Source organism: Myotis lucifugus, unplaced genomic scaffold, assembly GCF_000147115.1.
Source record: "Myotis lucifugus unplaced genomic scaffold, Myoluc2.0 scaffold_141, whole genome shotgun sequence".
Classification (NCBI taxonomy): domain Eukaryota; kingdom Metazoa; phylum Chordata; class Mammalia; order Chiroptera; family Vespertilionidae; genus Myotis; species Myotis lucifugus.
The window spans coordinates 765,692-781,960 of record NW_005871189.1 but is presented as its reverse complement, the minus strand read 5'-3'; the positions used below and the strand labels follow the sequence as shown (position 1 = coordinate 781,960).

At 46.4% G+C, this 16,269-nt stretch overlaps 1 protein-coding gene and 1 pseudogene across 1 annotated transcript in view; both read right to left on the bottom strand.

Annotated features, from left to right (window-relative positions):
* Positions 1–16,269, bottom strand: part of TMEM178B (transmembrane protein 178B) — a 343,980-nt gene that overhangs the window by 160,378 nt on the left and 167,333 nt on the right. The window lies entirely within an intron of this gene.
* Positions 9,957–12,520, bottom strand: LOC106698145 (annotated as a pseudogene).

The window sequence follows — 16,269 nt, the reverse complement described above, 5'->3', positions numbered from 1 at the left end:
ATGCTCTATGATGTACAAATAAATGGGGAGAAGAGGAGCGGGCTGAGAGCTCCCACTGTAAGCTTCCTCTCTTCAGAACAATGCTCTAAGCTCACAAATCACAGACCTAATATGAATTTGTTGTAATTAAATGACTTTGCTGCATGACTGAGAAACCCTACAGCAGGACAAGCCTGTGGGGGTGAGATGAGGAAGATCCACTTAAGATTTTTTAAAAAGTGGGGGTGGAAGACAGTGCAGAGAAAACACACTGAAAATTCTTCCAAATTATGCTAGAGTGATTCCAGAGGGTCATCAGGGGCAACTGGGTGAAGGGCATATAGACCTTTCTGTGATGCTACAAGTATCTCACAGTAAAAAGTTAAAGAGCCCGGCCGGTGTGGCTCAGTGGTTGAGCACCGACCTATGAACCAGGAAGTCACGGTTCGATTCCCAGTCAGAGCACATGCCCCTGTTGCAGGCTCAATCCCCAGTAAGGGGGCGTGCAGGAGGCAGCCCATCAATGATTCTCTCTCATCATTGATGTTTCTATCCCTCTATCCCTCTCCCTTCCTCTCTGAAATCAAGAAACACACACACACACACACACATATTTAAGTTAAAGAAATAAATCTGCCAGGATCCCAGGTCCCTAAGATTCTATTAAAATGAGTCTGGGCTCCATCAGCAAGCTTGATCTCCCAGCATCCCCCCTGGGTCCAGGCTTCCTAAGAGCAGGAACTGTTTCTTTTCACCTCTGCATGCCCAGGGTAGCGCCATGCCTGGCATGCTGCAGAGTTGCAACAAATGCTGCATCAAGGTATAAAAACATTAATCTTCTTTCCCAAGCCCCTCACCCCTGAAGACTAGCTGAAAGCATTCTTTCCCCTTGGACTCAGTGCAAACATTGAGGGTTTTGCTTCATTTTTTTCTGTGGCTTTGGAAACCTCAACAAGAAGAGACCTGTGCACTGCTGTCAGCTGTCAGTGCCCAGCCAGGAAAGGTTAACGGGAATGGAAACCAGCCACTGTTAGGATTTTGACACAAGATAAAGTGAATGAGCAGAGGAATTGGCCCCCTGCAGAAACCAAAGGCAAGGCCAAGTCTGTTTGCTAAGAAAACATTCCCTGCTCACCAACCCTCACAGGTAGCTTCTTCTTAGGGCCTCGTCATCATCCTTGAGTATCTGGGATCTGCCAGACCCTGAGCTAAATGAGCTCACGAATAAGGAGACCAGATATCCTTTTACGGAGCATCACAGCAGGACAAGCCCAAGTTACTGCCCAGACAAGCAAGAGAAATGAAACAATCACGGCACCTGCTCATGCGAGGCTGCAGGATGGGCATGCCCGGCTCCAGAGGGCCTCTGTGCTCACCTCTCTGCACCCTCCCAAGCTGATACCTCACTTTAGTTCTCCCACCTGTACTGGAGCGCCGCTCAAGATTCACCCCACAAAGGCCCAAGATCTCTCACACCCCCCATCCTCCCTCATGGCCTGCAGTTAGACTCCTGGAACCTGGGTGCCTTTCTCACCCTTATCTAATGCTGAGCCAGTACACAGTATAGACGCCCATCATATCCGAAGCAAGCTCCCAAATAGGCAGCTCCTTCAGGCCCTGGGACTGAGGGAAGGACGCTCCTCACCACATCATCCGGTCCTGTGTCAAGGACAGCAGGCCCTAAACAGTCCCTCGCTCTAGTGCAGTGGTTCTCAACCTGTGGGTCGCGACCCCTTTGACCATCGGAAAACACATATATAATTACATATTGTTTTTGTGATTAATCACTATGCTTTAATTATGTTCAATTTGTAACAATGAAAATACATCCTGCATATCAGACATTTACATTACGATTCATAACAGTAGCAAAATTACAGTTATGAAGTAGCAAGGAAAATAATTTTATGGTTGGGGGTCACCACAACATGAGGAACTGTATTAAAGGGTTGCAGCATTAGGAAGGTTGAGAACCACTGCTCTAGTGGTATTAAAATGGCCAAATTATAACAGCAGGCAGAGTGCCATCAAATTGTATTAGATTGCTCAGTCTGCTTCATGCTTCTATGTCTCTGGATCTATTTGTTCATCAGTTTATTTTGTTCATTAGATTCCACATATAAGTGAGATCTTTTGATACTTGTCTTTCTCTGACTGGCTTATAGGGCAGTGGGGGGGGGGGCAGGTGCAGAAGAGATTAACCAAAGAACCTATATGAATAGATGCATAACCCATGGACATAGACAATAGTGCAGTGAAGGCCTGGGGTAAGGAGGCAGGTGAACATGGAGGAAAAGAGGGGACATCTGTAATACTTTCCACAACAAAGATAAATTAAAAAAGAAAACTATTAGATTGAAAGGGGCTTGTGTTTGATTGATGTCAGTTCACAGGTGACTGCCCTGACGCATGGCAGGAGCACATACCACCAGGATTTGGAGCTGAAAGGTGGACAGGGCAGGGTTTCCACAAGAGATTCTCTATAATTCCCTACAAGAGTGAAATGAAGTAAAGGAATAGAGTCCAGGGCTTCTCTTCTCCTGTGGTCTCTATGTCCCCTCAGGACTGAGTCCCAGTGAGAGAGGCTATGAAAGCCCCTGCCCCTGCACACCAAGCTGCTCTCTGCTGGGTCAGGTCTGGAGCTGGGGGACGGAGTCTGTGGAGAAGAAACTCAGCTTATCATCCCCACTACCAAGTATTTAATGGGTCTTTGTTAACAGGTTTTGAAATCTGTAACAGGAGAGAAGGGGAATGAGCATCCTGAGCCCATGCTGGTTTTTTCCAACTGCCTCCCTCTGCCTGCAAAGTACAACATAGGGAATACAGTCAACAATATTCCAACAACTACGTACGGTGTCAGATGGGTGCAAGATTTAGCCTAGAAAGTTATATAAGGTCTAATCACTGGAGTGTACACCTGAAACTACTATAATTTGTCAACTGTAACTGAAAAATGATTTTTTTTAAATGTTCACGCGTGAGGATGTAGTCACATGACAATGGGCAACAGAGCCTGTCAGAGATGGTCTCCTGCTGTTCCCTGCTTTGGGTCTGAGAAGTTGAAACTCGGGATAAATTATGTCATGACTCCCCTCAGAAAGGCAGTGCTCCCTTTTCTGGGTCCAAGTAGCTGAGATCATAAGGAGTGAGAGGGGGATGAGGGGACCCTAAAACTAGACCTTTAGTATTGGTAATCATTGTAATATTTATCAACCACTTCTGCAGTTTCCAGATTACGCCTGTCTCTAGCATTTTCTTTTATCTGTACAGCACCCGGGGGTGGGCAAGAACCATTACCCACAGTTAACGGAGAGAAGCAAACTTGCCCAAGGTCGCTCAGCTGCCAAATGGCAAACTCAGTACTCAGACCCAGGCTCTTGACCCAAACTCCTTGCCCTTCTCATGGCCAGGCAGCCTCCTGCATTGACCTCAGAAGTTCAGGGGCAGAAACGTCACTTAGAAGAACATGAGGAGCTCTTCTTTGCTATCTTCCAAATCAAAAGACCAAGAAAGAAATAACAACACAACAATCTCATACTGTTTTGGATTTCCGACATTTGTGATGGAAAAATGAGATGCTATCTATTATTATAGATTCACAAAGCTTTCCTGTTCCCTCTCTGCATGCCAGGCCTGGTGCTAGCCACAGGCAGGTAACCTTGACAAGCGTTACACTTAAACCTTTCTGCTGTTAACAACTAAAATGCCCTCCTTGCTCTCCCAACAGCAAATTAGAGAGACGCAAGGAGAACCTTCATTGTCCATTATGCAAAACCACATCAAGCCCAAGACGTTCTTGTCTCTCCCCACGGTCTTTCCTTCTTGTCTTCCCTTCATTTGCACTGCCTGCGCCCCACTTTTGCCACCACCCACTTCACCCCCACAATAATCAGGCTGCAGATACAATTATTGGGCTTAAGCTCCTTACTTCCATCTCCTAGGTACTTTTTTTTTTTTTGGCCAAGAAAAATTAATTTGAAAAAACCCAAGGCAGTCAGGGGTCTTAACAGCAAAGTAAATTGGTCTAAATGTGAGGGTTGCCAGAGACCATAACTCCTAGTGAGTGTAGGGCACGCTGGGGAAGGAGGGGGAGGTGGAAAGGGGGAACACCTGGAAGTTGCTCATATCTGGCCATGCTGGGAAAATCTGAGCCGCAGGCCGGTCCTCTCCCAGTGGTCCCCAGTATGATGGACCATAATCAATTTGGTTGGGGGCATAAGCTTCAGTTTCAATCTCCACTTCCAGTTTGATTCACCCCCAAATCCCATCTGAGTCTTTCTCTCCAGGTAAGAGTGATCTGGGCCCTCCTTGGTCTTGCCTCTAAAAACAGAACACTGTCCAAACTGAGGTGGCTTTGCAGGCCGCTGTGAGATTTTTACTTTTATTTCACAGGCCCCTTTTGCCATGACCCTTGCAATCTTAGTATTATAGGTTTAGCCCTTCCCCAGAGTACTGGCCAGAGAACTCAATAAAAAGATCTGAAAACAAATGTGAGGGGGCAGAGGTGGTATTTAAAGGTGAAATATGGGAAGAAGCTGGAAGGAGACTGGTTCCTTAGTGGCTGGAGAACAGGGGCCCCGGTCATGACTCCAGGGCCTGTGCCGGCTGCTCTCTCGTTGTCCCACTGAAAGCGTGAGCTTGCGAGAGCGAGCCGGTGCCTCTGCTCCTGAGATGAAAGGCACTTGAGGAATGATTCTTTCCAGTCCGGTTTGGTAGACAAGATAAAGGGCTCCTAGACAAGATGGCGTGATGACAATGAAAAGATAGTTCTGAGACGTTAGAATAAAACCAGAGATAAGAGAAAATAACCTCAAAGAACATGACAAAATAGGTTAGGAGAAGGATAAATCCAGTAACTTTGCCAGTACTTCCCACATGCATGAATATTCTGAATCTTCTAAATACGAACAGCTCTCTGTGCTGCACAGAGCATTTAATAAGTTCTTCATAGGCGGGAGGAAGCTCATCCATACCCCGGGTAGGGGAGTGGGTTGGGGGCCGGGACAGCCTGGTGCTCAGAGGCTGAATGAGAGGCACAGTGTGGCTGTGGAACATGATGAACAATCTTCATTTTCTGGAATATGTATCTAAGATAAAATGACAAAGAGCCAATAACGGAAGGAAAAGGAGCAAGAATGGTTTTGATATTTGAAAAAAAAAAAGTATTGTCTAAGAGGTGCACACACCAGAACACAGAACTCCAGGGGAAAACATTGAGGTGGAAGAAGAAGGAGGTGACAGCAAGTTGCCAAAATAATGGCCACCCACATGGGTTGGACAAGACTGACTTTTTTTTTCATTGGAATAAGATAGGAACCTCAGCACCGCATAAGAGGCAGCTTGACCAAAAACTTCTATGTTTCCCACCAACTGAAGGTGAGATGGTTCAGTGCTCTCTACAATTCTGGGCACAGGACTCCTGCTGCTGCTGTGGTGACTGTGGGCCAGGGGACACAAAGAATAAGGTGCCCTCACCTCTTTCATCACCTCCCCTGGGGCAGGTGCTGTCAGCCCTTGACAGTTTTCTTTCCTCATTCTGGACAGTGAGGAGGACATTTCTCTGTGTGTTTTCTAGTAGAACAAAGAAAGGGAGTCAGCACCATTACTCAACAAACAGAGTTTATAGAAGAACCAGGCAGTCATTATGGAGTATCGTTCCTCGTGGCACTACCCAGCTCTCCTCTCCTTAGAGGGGGCTCGGATCTTGGTTTAACCTACTTAAGAATGACAGACAATAGGAACCGTCTGTTCATTCCAGCTGCTTCTCATAAGAAAGGAAACTCTGTCACATGGTGATGTCAGAAGGCTTCAGAATCATAAAAAGATTTCCCAGAGGGTCTCCTAAAATAGGAAAACAACCAGAAGTCATTTTGGTTGAGGTAATCGGGTACAGAACTCTCCTCCCGCGGCAGGAGATAAGTAAGACTTTCCCAATATAAGTGACAAAACTTTCTCAGAATCTAGCGACAGCAATGATACCAAGAATCCTGAAACTCAACCCTCCACATGTAGAACGTCAAACAGATCCCTGCCTTGTCCTGGTGACAATCTCATCTCTCAGAAGGCAGAGAAAGCAATTAGGGAAACTACTGTTCTTGACACAATTCTGGCCATCAAAGAAGACCCAGGAGGCAATGCATAAGTGGCAGGGACCTCCTGAGTGGCCACTCTACCTCAGGATCTGTAATAGCTTGGGAAGGGGATGCTGCGCACAGGTGACATGGCCATTACTCAGCCAGTGTCTGAGCAGTAGTCATCAGGCATGCTCTTTGCCTTCTGAAAGCTTACAGTCTACACAGAAGAGCAATAACATCCACGGGCATTTTATCAGCGACAATGAGAGGCAGAAAGGGTGAGTGTTAGAGAAGCTCGAGGAAGGAAGAACATCTGTGGGGTGGGACAAGGTGCTACAGAACTCTTGACTTGAGCCCTGGCTGCCTGGCTGGTGTGGCTGAGTTGCTTGGGCGTTGTCCCATGCACCAAAAGGTTGCCAGTTGATTCCTGGTCAGAGCATGTGCCTGGATTGCAGGCTTGATCCCTAGTAAGGGAGGTATGCAGGAGGCAACCTGCATAAGGTCTCCTAGTTTCTAGGACAATGGCAGGGCCAGGACTGGCACTCAGACAATCTGGCTGGGCCCTGTGATCTCAACACCATTGCTCTCCCCATGCAGCCAGAGTTCATGACTAAAGGCTTTGGACTTTGTCATTTATATAATACAAGTAGTTGACGATTTTTAAGCAAGGGAAGAGTATGTGCAAGGAGCAACAGTACAATGGAAGGAAGATCCTGGTCAGGCCCAGGCAGGAGAAGGATTTTGCAGGGTTGTCTGTAGATGCATTGGGCCTAGCTGGGAAAGAGACAAAAAGGAAACTGGAAGAATAACCAAGGATGTCCTGGCCGGTGTGGCCCAGTGATTAGAGAGAGTGTCAGCCCACAAACTGAGGGTCAGGTTTGATTCCCGGTCAAGGGCATGTGCCTGGGTTGTAGGGTGTGGGAGGCAACCAATTGATATGTCTCTCTCACATCTCTCTTTCTCTTTCTCTCTCTCCCCCTCCCTTCCACTCTCTCTAAAAGTCAATGGAAAAAAGATCCTTGGGTGAGGATTGACTACAACAATAAAAAAAAAGTTATGTTTAAAAAAATAAACAGAATAGCCAAGGTTGTTTGCCCAGAGGGACAAGAATCTGTCAGTCAGATGGGGGAGGTGAGAAAAGAACACCTGAAGAACAGGTTGGTCAGTAGCTCAGTCAGAAAATGCAGGACAAGGAATGGAGAGAGAATGACCCAAGGAACCAAATCGTCCTGCGCATGGCTGACACTTTCAGTTGGTGCTTGCCGCTTGCCGCCTGGATGGGGGCAGCTCTTTGGAAGAACCACACGGGAGCTCATAGCTTCAAAGGCTGCAGAAGGCCAGAAGTCAGCAAAGATCCAAGGACACAGTGACTGGGGAGCAAATGATGGGAGGCAGGACTCTCAAGGAATGTGGGTGCGAAATTGAAAGGAAGAAATAAGACAGTTGCTGGAGGGGATAGGAAAGTCAGTCCTCTTTCATTTTAAGCCTTTTTTTTCTGGACAAGGAAGCTCTGCTTATCTTTGTAGGCAAAAGAGGTAAGGAGCCAGCAGGTGAAAGTGAAGCTACAACAGACTAGGAATAAAGGTTGGTGCAGAGTCTGGTCCTGGGTAAGCACCTGGGCTTTAGAAAAAATGAGCTGAAAACATAAGTGATGAGAAAAACCGGTGGAAGTCCAGGGCATGATAGCCAGCAGAGTAACCCTTTGTGCATGAAACTATGAAAAGTAAAATTTCAGCTGAACAATCACAAACGATCCCAGAGAAGAAAAAGAGGGGAGACATCCAAAGAAGGCCACACAGGCCCCCTGATGGCATCCCCTGGGCCCCAGCACTAAGAGACAGAAAGAAGCATGGGGAGCAGGGACCCCAACCTGGGGAGCCTACGCTCTCTGGCAGGGACCTATATGTATCTGTCAGCTGGGCCAGGGACTCCAAAAGTGGTAGGCAATTTTTTTAAAGAGCCTTTGAGCTATGTTTGGGAGAAAAACAACCAGGAAAAGATGAATCCACTGCTCGGGGAAGACAACTTTATGCTCACAGATGGTGAGAGAGGACAGAACTCCTATTTTGCTTACCTTTCCTCAGGAAAACGATCTTGGGAGTGAGGAAGGGAAAGTAAACATCATAAAGAAGTAAGTGAAGCATCAGAGGGTGAAAAGAAAATAAGAGAACAGTTGGCTTCCTTAAATGAGTTCAACTACTCAGGCTCAGCATTGAAGGTGGGTCTGTGGGGAGTGCTCAGAGATGCCGGGGGACTGGAGAGGATCGAATGTTGTCCAGATCGGTGGGAGGAGGAGGAGGGTGGTCCCCCAAAAGCCCCAAGCTGGTACCCCAAATAGAATTAATTATTTAACTGGTGGCATGTGAGTACTTAGAAGAGAATATGTTAACTACTAGAAATCACTGGGGTTCATCTATTGTGCTAGGTAACCTCATTTCCTTATTTTGAGAGAGGCTACTAGACTGCTTGCTATGCATTTACCTATGTCTTGTCTCATATCAAGGAGGATTGAAGGTCCGTTAAAGGAACACCAAAAAATCTACTGAGACACCACAAAAGTTACAAAAATATGAAAGAGAAAACAGGAAAAACAAAGAATAAGAGAAACATTTTTAAAAGAGCCATAGTAAGAGTAATGTGAGAATGTGTAGTACAGAGTTCTATGTCCACCCACCAAAGTGAATTCTGTTCATTTGCTAAACACAGACCCTGATTCGGCTTTAAGCGTTCTAGCAGGTGGCAATCAAAGAGAAAACCTGATGGATTATTCACTTCACACCACCGAGGACATTTTAAAAAGGAGTAGGAGGAAGACAGAAAGGTAAGGGGGAATGGATGGAGGAGGGAGGACAGACAGAAAGATAGTAAGAAATAAAGCGGCACAATATATAACATTTTAGCATTTATTCACACTCATGGGGAGAGAAGGAGCAGGGGGATAGGCTGTGTTGGAGAGAGAACTGTGCAGGGGATGAAAAATAACCTTAATAACTTAGACCAAGGGAATTATTTTTTTATGTTTTTATTGATTTAAGAGAGAAAGAGAGAGGGAGAGAGAGAAACATCAATGATAAGAGAGAATAATATCGGCTGCCTTCTGCACGCTCCCTACTGGGGATCGAGCCTGCAACCCAGGCATGTGCCCTGACCAGGAATCGATCTGTGATCTCCTGGTTCACAGGTTGATGCTGAACCACTGAGCCACACTCAGCCAAGCCAGGCAGACCAGGAGGATTATGACTTGTCTTGAGAGAGCCACAATGATAGCAAGAGAAGTGCTTAGAAGTCAGTTATTACAGATTATAGAAACCACACCTTCCATGCACTTGCATTTCTTCATTCAAGACAGAAGAGTTTTGTATTAGAAACTCAAAGTAAGAGGAGTTTTGGAGTTTGGCAGTCTTGGGTTAAATCTCATTTGCTCCACTTACAGCTTTGTTTGCTTGGCTAAATTTATTAAACAATTTGAGTTTTTCTTTGTTCAGCTATAAAACTAGAATAATTTACCTGCCTCAAAGAATTATTGTGAAAATTAAATGAGAAAAAAGCACAACTATTCCTGAGACTAGACCCAAAAGAAATTTCTCCTGAGATCCCTCATAAAGGGGACAGGGTGCAATCGGAATCAGCAATAATTTCAAGGACTTACTTGCAATGAGATACAACATACCTCCCAGAATCACTCTAACTCTGTGTTCTAACATTATTTGTAATTCAAATTAGAATAAATTTTTAAGTAGAATATTTAATAGGTCACAGTGATATAGAAATACCAAGAATCATAAAAGTTCAAAAGGCTTCTAAGTGAAATAAAATGGCTCCAGGGTTCTATGAAATTGTTGCTGGTCTACAGACACTCTGGGAGGTGGTGGTGGGGACAAGGTCCCAGCAGGCACAGGCGGGTCACTGGCCCAGGTCCTGGTGCCTCTTGGCCTTTCTGCTTCTTGTCCTCCAGCCCACAGATGCAGGCAGACCCGGAAGCAATGGCCTGGGGCAGGAGCCTTTGCTCCACTTATCCTTTGCATCTGGACACCAGGACCATCTTGGATAAGGAGAACAGGTTCTCCCACCTGGATATAAATGTGGCCCTCCCACACAGCCACTCCCCACTCACAGTTGGCATGTAGCAGCAGGCCATGTGGGTCCACTGGTTGCATTGGGGTCTGTAGGCCTGGATGCTCAGCACATCTAAGTACCTTATGCCCTCCTGCTGTCATTGCTGCCCCCAAAGGAGTGGATGGGATCCTCCAGGCTGCACATGCCATGACAACCCCACCTGTGATCATGGGCTGGTGCTCTTCTCACACATCAGGTTTTGTGGAAGGGGTCCACCTGGTATTTGTGGTCCCCAGAGACATACATGAAGTCTTTGCAGATGGTGCCCGCATGGTCAAACGTGAACCTTGGCAAGCCTGCCATGTAGGAACAGGAGTTGATCTTGGGACTGTTAAGTCTCTACAGAAGAGAGATCTGGATTCTCATTCCAGCCACCGGTGGCCACCAGCATGTCTTCAATGTAGGCAAGGTAGAAATCCACACGCACTGGTTCTTAGAGGCCATCTTGATCTACTGCTTACAGTGGGGCCATACCTATAAACAAGATTGGACATTGCATCCCCTCCATTGTCCCTTGAGAAGCTGCCACCATGATGATGATGAATCCCCCGAGCACAGCAACACAGTGGTAGCTCCACAGGGCTGGCAGGGGTATCTCCTTGACCCACTGCCAGCTCTTGGTGCCCAGGTACCAGGTGGTGTCATTGTGCTTCCCAAACGGGTAGGAGACCTCATCACTCATGAACACCAGGTGCTCCTCCTCGATGCAGAGTGCTGAGCACTTGGTCTGCATGGCCGGCTGGGCCACCAGGCTGTTGTGGTAGCACACAGTCTCTTCCATAAAGCCCTCACAATTGGCCTCCTTGGGCAGCAGCAAGCACACGACCAGCTTGACACAAAGAAGCAGGTCATTCTTGGGGATGAATGGGAAGTGGAGGTGCTCCAGCACCATGTAGGCATGGGCCTAGCACTCCAGCTGTTGTGTCAGCCATATCAGAGCAACCTGCAGTAAGTTGTGCTTGCATTCCAATGCACCCCGCTGCTGCTCAGGTGCATGCACAGCTTCTGCATGGAGATATTCTGCAGGAAGTCAGGTGTGAAGGACAGTGTGCTGAAGTGGCTCAGGATGAAGCCAAGGATGGAGGCATCCAACCACCTGAAGTTGTAGATGGAGGCCAGCTCCTGCAGGTACAGATAGATGTCCTTGCTCACCTCCTGTTCCAGGTACTCACAGTAGAAATCCACCACAGTCCAGATCCGCAGCAGGTGGGCTATCTCCAGGGTCTCCAGGATGTACACAATGTTGCCACTGTCCAGCATCAGCTCTCCACCATATAAGAAGTCCACCACGGCCTTGAGGCCAATGTAAGAGGCACTGATCAGCTCCACCTCCTTCTAGAAGGCCTCGCACATGCCCAAGGCGAACATGGCATTGAAGTAGTCAAGTAGTCGCTGCATGCAGCCAGCAAGTTGCAGTGAGCTGGCATGCACTGCTCGGCCACCAGGACGATGTCACAGAAGAGGCCACATGGATGCCACTCATTCAGGCCCTGCAGCACTGTGGTCGAGGACTCAGCCCAGTGATAGAGCTTTGAAGATTTGCTGATCTTGTAGGCTGGAGACACTCCCGTCTGCCACCATCATAAAAGAGGTTACAGTCCCATTATTGGTAGGGTTTCCGGGATGCTGCTGTCCCTTGCTGGACCTGGCACACAATGGCCCCTAGGGCAGGCTCCAGCTGGCCATGAGGAGGCGGAGGAGGCGAATCAGGATGCAACCCTGGATGTGGGGACACTCACCTAGGCTGCACGGGGGCCCATGCACAGGCCGTGCCTGCCCTCCCCTTCACCGGTGCTGGAGCTCGAAGGCCCAGTCTGGTGGGCAGCCAAGGCTCCATCAGGAAGTGTGAGATCATAAATTTTGTTAAAAGTCCTGGTACTTTATGGTATTCTTGGCCCCTAAATATTGGCTTGATTATTTTTTTTAAATATATTTTATTGATTTTTTTTACAGAGAGGAAGGGAGAGGAGGGATAGTTAGAAACATCGATGAGAGAGAAACATCGACCAGCTGCCTCCAGCACGCCCCCTACTGGGGATGTGCACGCAACCTAGGTACATGCCCTTGACCGGAATCGAACCTGGGACCTTTCAGTCCGCAGGCCGACGCTCTATCCACTGAGCCAAACCGGTTAGGGCAGGCTTGATTATTTTAAACAACATTAAGTACAGATTAATTTTAGGAGGAGCTGAATACTAATAAACTCTGGAGAGCATTCCACAACCTTCTTCTGAATGGCAGCTCAGGGTCACACATCCTCTGTGGGGGTGCATCCAGGGCACAAGTTTGGGAAGATTCAGGGTCTGCTCATTCATGGTGATCAGAGACAGCATGAGGTTGTGCAGGCTCATGTGGACAACCAATGGCCCCAGCTGGGAAAGGGTTAGAAAGCAGTGTCCCTGTCTCCAGACAATCCTGTACCAAGGGCCACCCTGACCACATCAATGATTATCTTCAGATGGCTCTTCTAAGGTCGCATACCATCTGTAAGGAAAGAGGTCTCACATATGCTTGTCCAGTCTGGCAGACCCAGCCTTGTATCTCACAGCCAGTCCCCCCAAAATAGGAGTCTCATAATCCTGACCTCTGTGGTGATCCATGTTCCTCAAATGTTCTTTGACTCTGTTCTCTGAACTATTCCTAACCTGCTTGGCTCCCAACTGAATTCCCTGTGTCATCATGTAACCACATTATTACAGTTTCCAATCACCCTTGACATCTTTGAAATAATCTGACCATTGCAGGCCCTCATGGCCAATGGTCTACCTGACTCACCCTTCATACTGGGTTAGAACAGACAGTGGTATTTGGTGGTCATTCCTTTATCTAACAAACCTCGCCGACCCTCTATGTTGCCCGACCTTGTTCCGTCCTAAGGCACTTTGGAATAAGACCATGGCATTCTTTGACAAATACCACTTTCACTTTCAATTCTTAGTAAAGACACAATGGAATCAGAAAAGGTCTAGAGAAGGGCTGCTAAAACCACAAAGATAGAAAAGTCTCCTTCACAAGGATAAATTAAAGAAATTAGGAGTCTGCAAGACAAATAAATATGTTAAGAGGAGACAATGTCAAAGTTTTCAAAGTCTCAGAGAGGATCAAAATGCACTCGTAAACCAAATTCCAGAATGCCAGACTGCGACAGCATCCCTTGAAACTTACAGCAGACAAACATAGGGCAGTTAGAAAGAAATTACTAATAACAACAATAACACTGGTGACATCGAGGGGCAGTAGAGGAAGGGTTTAGAATCACAGAAAAATCTGTGTAACAGCATTAACAGGAAATGAACATCTCCAACCTCTGGAGACAAGCTCAGCTCCCACATCAGGTGTCCCATTGACGACCAATAGCTGAGCTTTGGGCGAGGTGTTGTTCATCTCTTCTGAGGATTAAATGGGACCGTCCCTATATAAGTATTTTTCACACCAAACTTTAATAAATAGCAGCAACCATGTGGCAAGAATTCTTACACAACTGAGTGGAATGAAGTTGGATACAACTCAATACAGTAGTCCCCTCTTATCCACAGTTTCGCTTTCTATGGTTTCAGTTAACTGCAGTCAACAAAGGTCTGAAAATACTAAATGGAAAATTCTAGAAATAAACAAGTCATAAGTTTTCAACTGAGCACTGTTCTGCATGACATGATGAAATCTCTCGAGTCCTGCTCCCTCCCATCCAACACGTGAGTCGTCCCTTCGTCCAGCGTCTCCGCACTATACATGCTCCCTACCTATTATTCACTTAGTAGCCCTCTCAGTTATCAGATCAGCTCTCACAGGATCCCAGCACTGTGTTGAAGTCACCCTTATTTTACCTAATAGTGGCCCCAAAGCAGAAGAGCAGTGATGCTGGCGATTGGAACTTGCCAAAGAAATGCCATAAAGTGCTTCCTTTAAGTGAAAAGGTTCAAGTTCTCCACTTAATAAGAGGTTGCTAAGATCTAGTCAGAAAAAAAAATCTATCCAAGAAGTTTTAAAGATGAAAAAAGAAGTTTGTGCTAGTTTTGCTGTCATACTTCAAACTGAGAAAGTTATGGGCCACAGTAAGTGCACATTAAGTGCTTAGTTAAGATGGAAAAGGCATTAAATTTGTGAGTGGAAGGCGAACAGAAGACATGTTCCAATTGAGGCAACATATTGTACCAGAAATCACTGAGTCTATAAGGAGACTTCATCAAGGGATCCCCAGAAAGGAATGACACCAAGCCATCTACTGCGAGTAAGGGACGGTTACACCAATTCAGGAAGAGATTTGGACTGAGAAATCTAAAAATCACTGGAGAGGCTATGTCTACCAACAAAGAAGCTGCTGCCACATTCCCGGCAGAACTGAAGTTGATTAGGGCTCAGTGCTATCCATGGTTTCAGACATCCACTGGGGTCTTAGGATGTGTCCCCTGAGGATAAGGAGGGGCTTCTGTATGGCAGTTCTTCTGCTGAGTCCTTATTCTATCTTCAACAGGTCAACACTTTCCATAAGCATATTCTGCTTTCCGTCCCTCTTTCCTGCCTCTCAGTTTTATTATTTCCTTTCCTCCTTTCTATTCTCATTCTTGGGCATTTCAGATAAGCTCTTCCACACTTAGAAAGAGGATCTAACACTAGAAATTTTCCAAAATCAAGATCATTCTGATCAGAGAAAAAAATCTTTCTGTAAAGAAGAAGTATACATTAACCAACCACCATGCAATCTTCCACCCCAGTGACACTAAGAAAGCTGTGCGCTGAGAAGTAGAATGTCAAAGAACGGATATTGTGGCTACCTCTGGAAAAACACGGGAGATTTCAACAAATGCTTCAGACATTTGTCTTCACAATAACTCTGAAGGGAAACATAAAAGGGACCCATGCAAAATTAAGAGAAGCTCAGAGTCCACCCTGGGGAAATGGTCCCCCTGGTTGCAGAAGATTGGATGGGAATCTTTAAGAAGAGGGAGACCATAGGTGGGCTTCCCACATCTCCCTTCCCACATCATGTCATAGGGCCAGGCAGGCAGCTGCCGGGATGCACATATCTCTGCTCTGAAATTCACCTTCTGCTTCCCCAACTCAAGAGTCTGGTATGATTTTCTCCATTCCCATTGGTCACTCTTACCTTGGGCTACGGCACAGTTGCCGGGTCCCTGGAGGCAGGGACAAAGCAATCTCAGGTGGAAGAACTTGGTTCGATTTCAGAGCCAAAGAGCATTTTAGAGTATTCTGAGCCAACATCCACCTTTTGCTGATACGCTGAGGCCCAGCGCATTAGGGAAAAAGCTGAATCTGAACTCAGTTCTTCTCATGTTGTTGGGTCTGCCTATACCCAGCAATCATGACATCCACTCAGCCAGCTTTATGACCATTCAGTCTCCAAGTTCCTCAGTGCCAGAATGGGGACAGGAATCCCTCCCTCGTCAGTTGTAGGAAGCACAAAATGAGATGGTTTAAATGAGATAATTCATGAACTCTACTTAGCACGGTGTCTGGCACCATCTAAGCATTTAATGAGCTATACCTACTGTTAGAGTTCTCCATTAATACTTCTTTTCCTCCTGCGCATTCCCAATGCAGTTGGGAAGGGAGAACAAACAATGAGAACATTTTTAGATTACCTGCTCTCGACCATTCCTGCATTTTCAAGTGTTGATTTATTTAATGGGCTGTGCCTTGATTACAGTGCTCGATGGGTTTAAATTTACATTCACAAGTACGTTTGAATTTCACTAACATTCCTCTCCGGGGAGTCATGCTATGTCAATACCTTGCATCCAAAAAGGCTTAAACTGGTGTCGTAAACGACCATTTGGACTCTGTAACAGAATTGTAAATAGAGTGATAATTAACGAAATTCCCAATTATTCAGAGTTGTCTTTCACACTCAGGAACATGGAGTGAAGTAATGACCAAAGGGGGTGAAAAAGGAAAGCCCCATCGACTACAGGCTTTAACTCTATGAGTTATTCTTCACAGTTGAATATTATCTTTGATTCTTCCCTTTCCCATCCGAGTCTGTTTCTCCCCCTCCATCCTTTCCTCCTCCCTTTAACACTGCTCTCCTTAAGGCCAGGGTTGTGGGCATCTTATAAATGCCAAACTGAAGGGCACTTTTCAG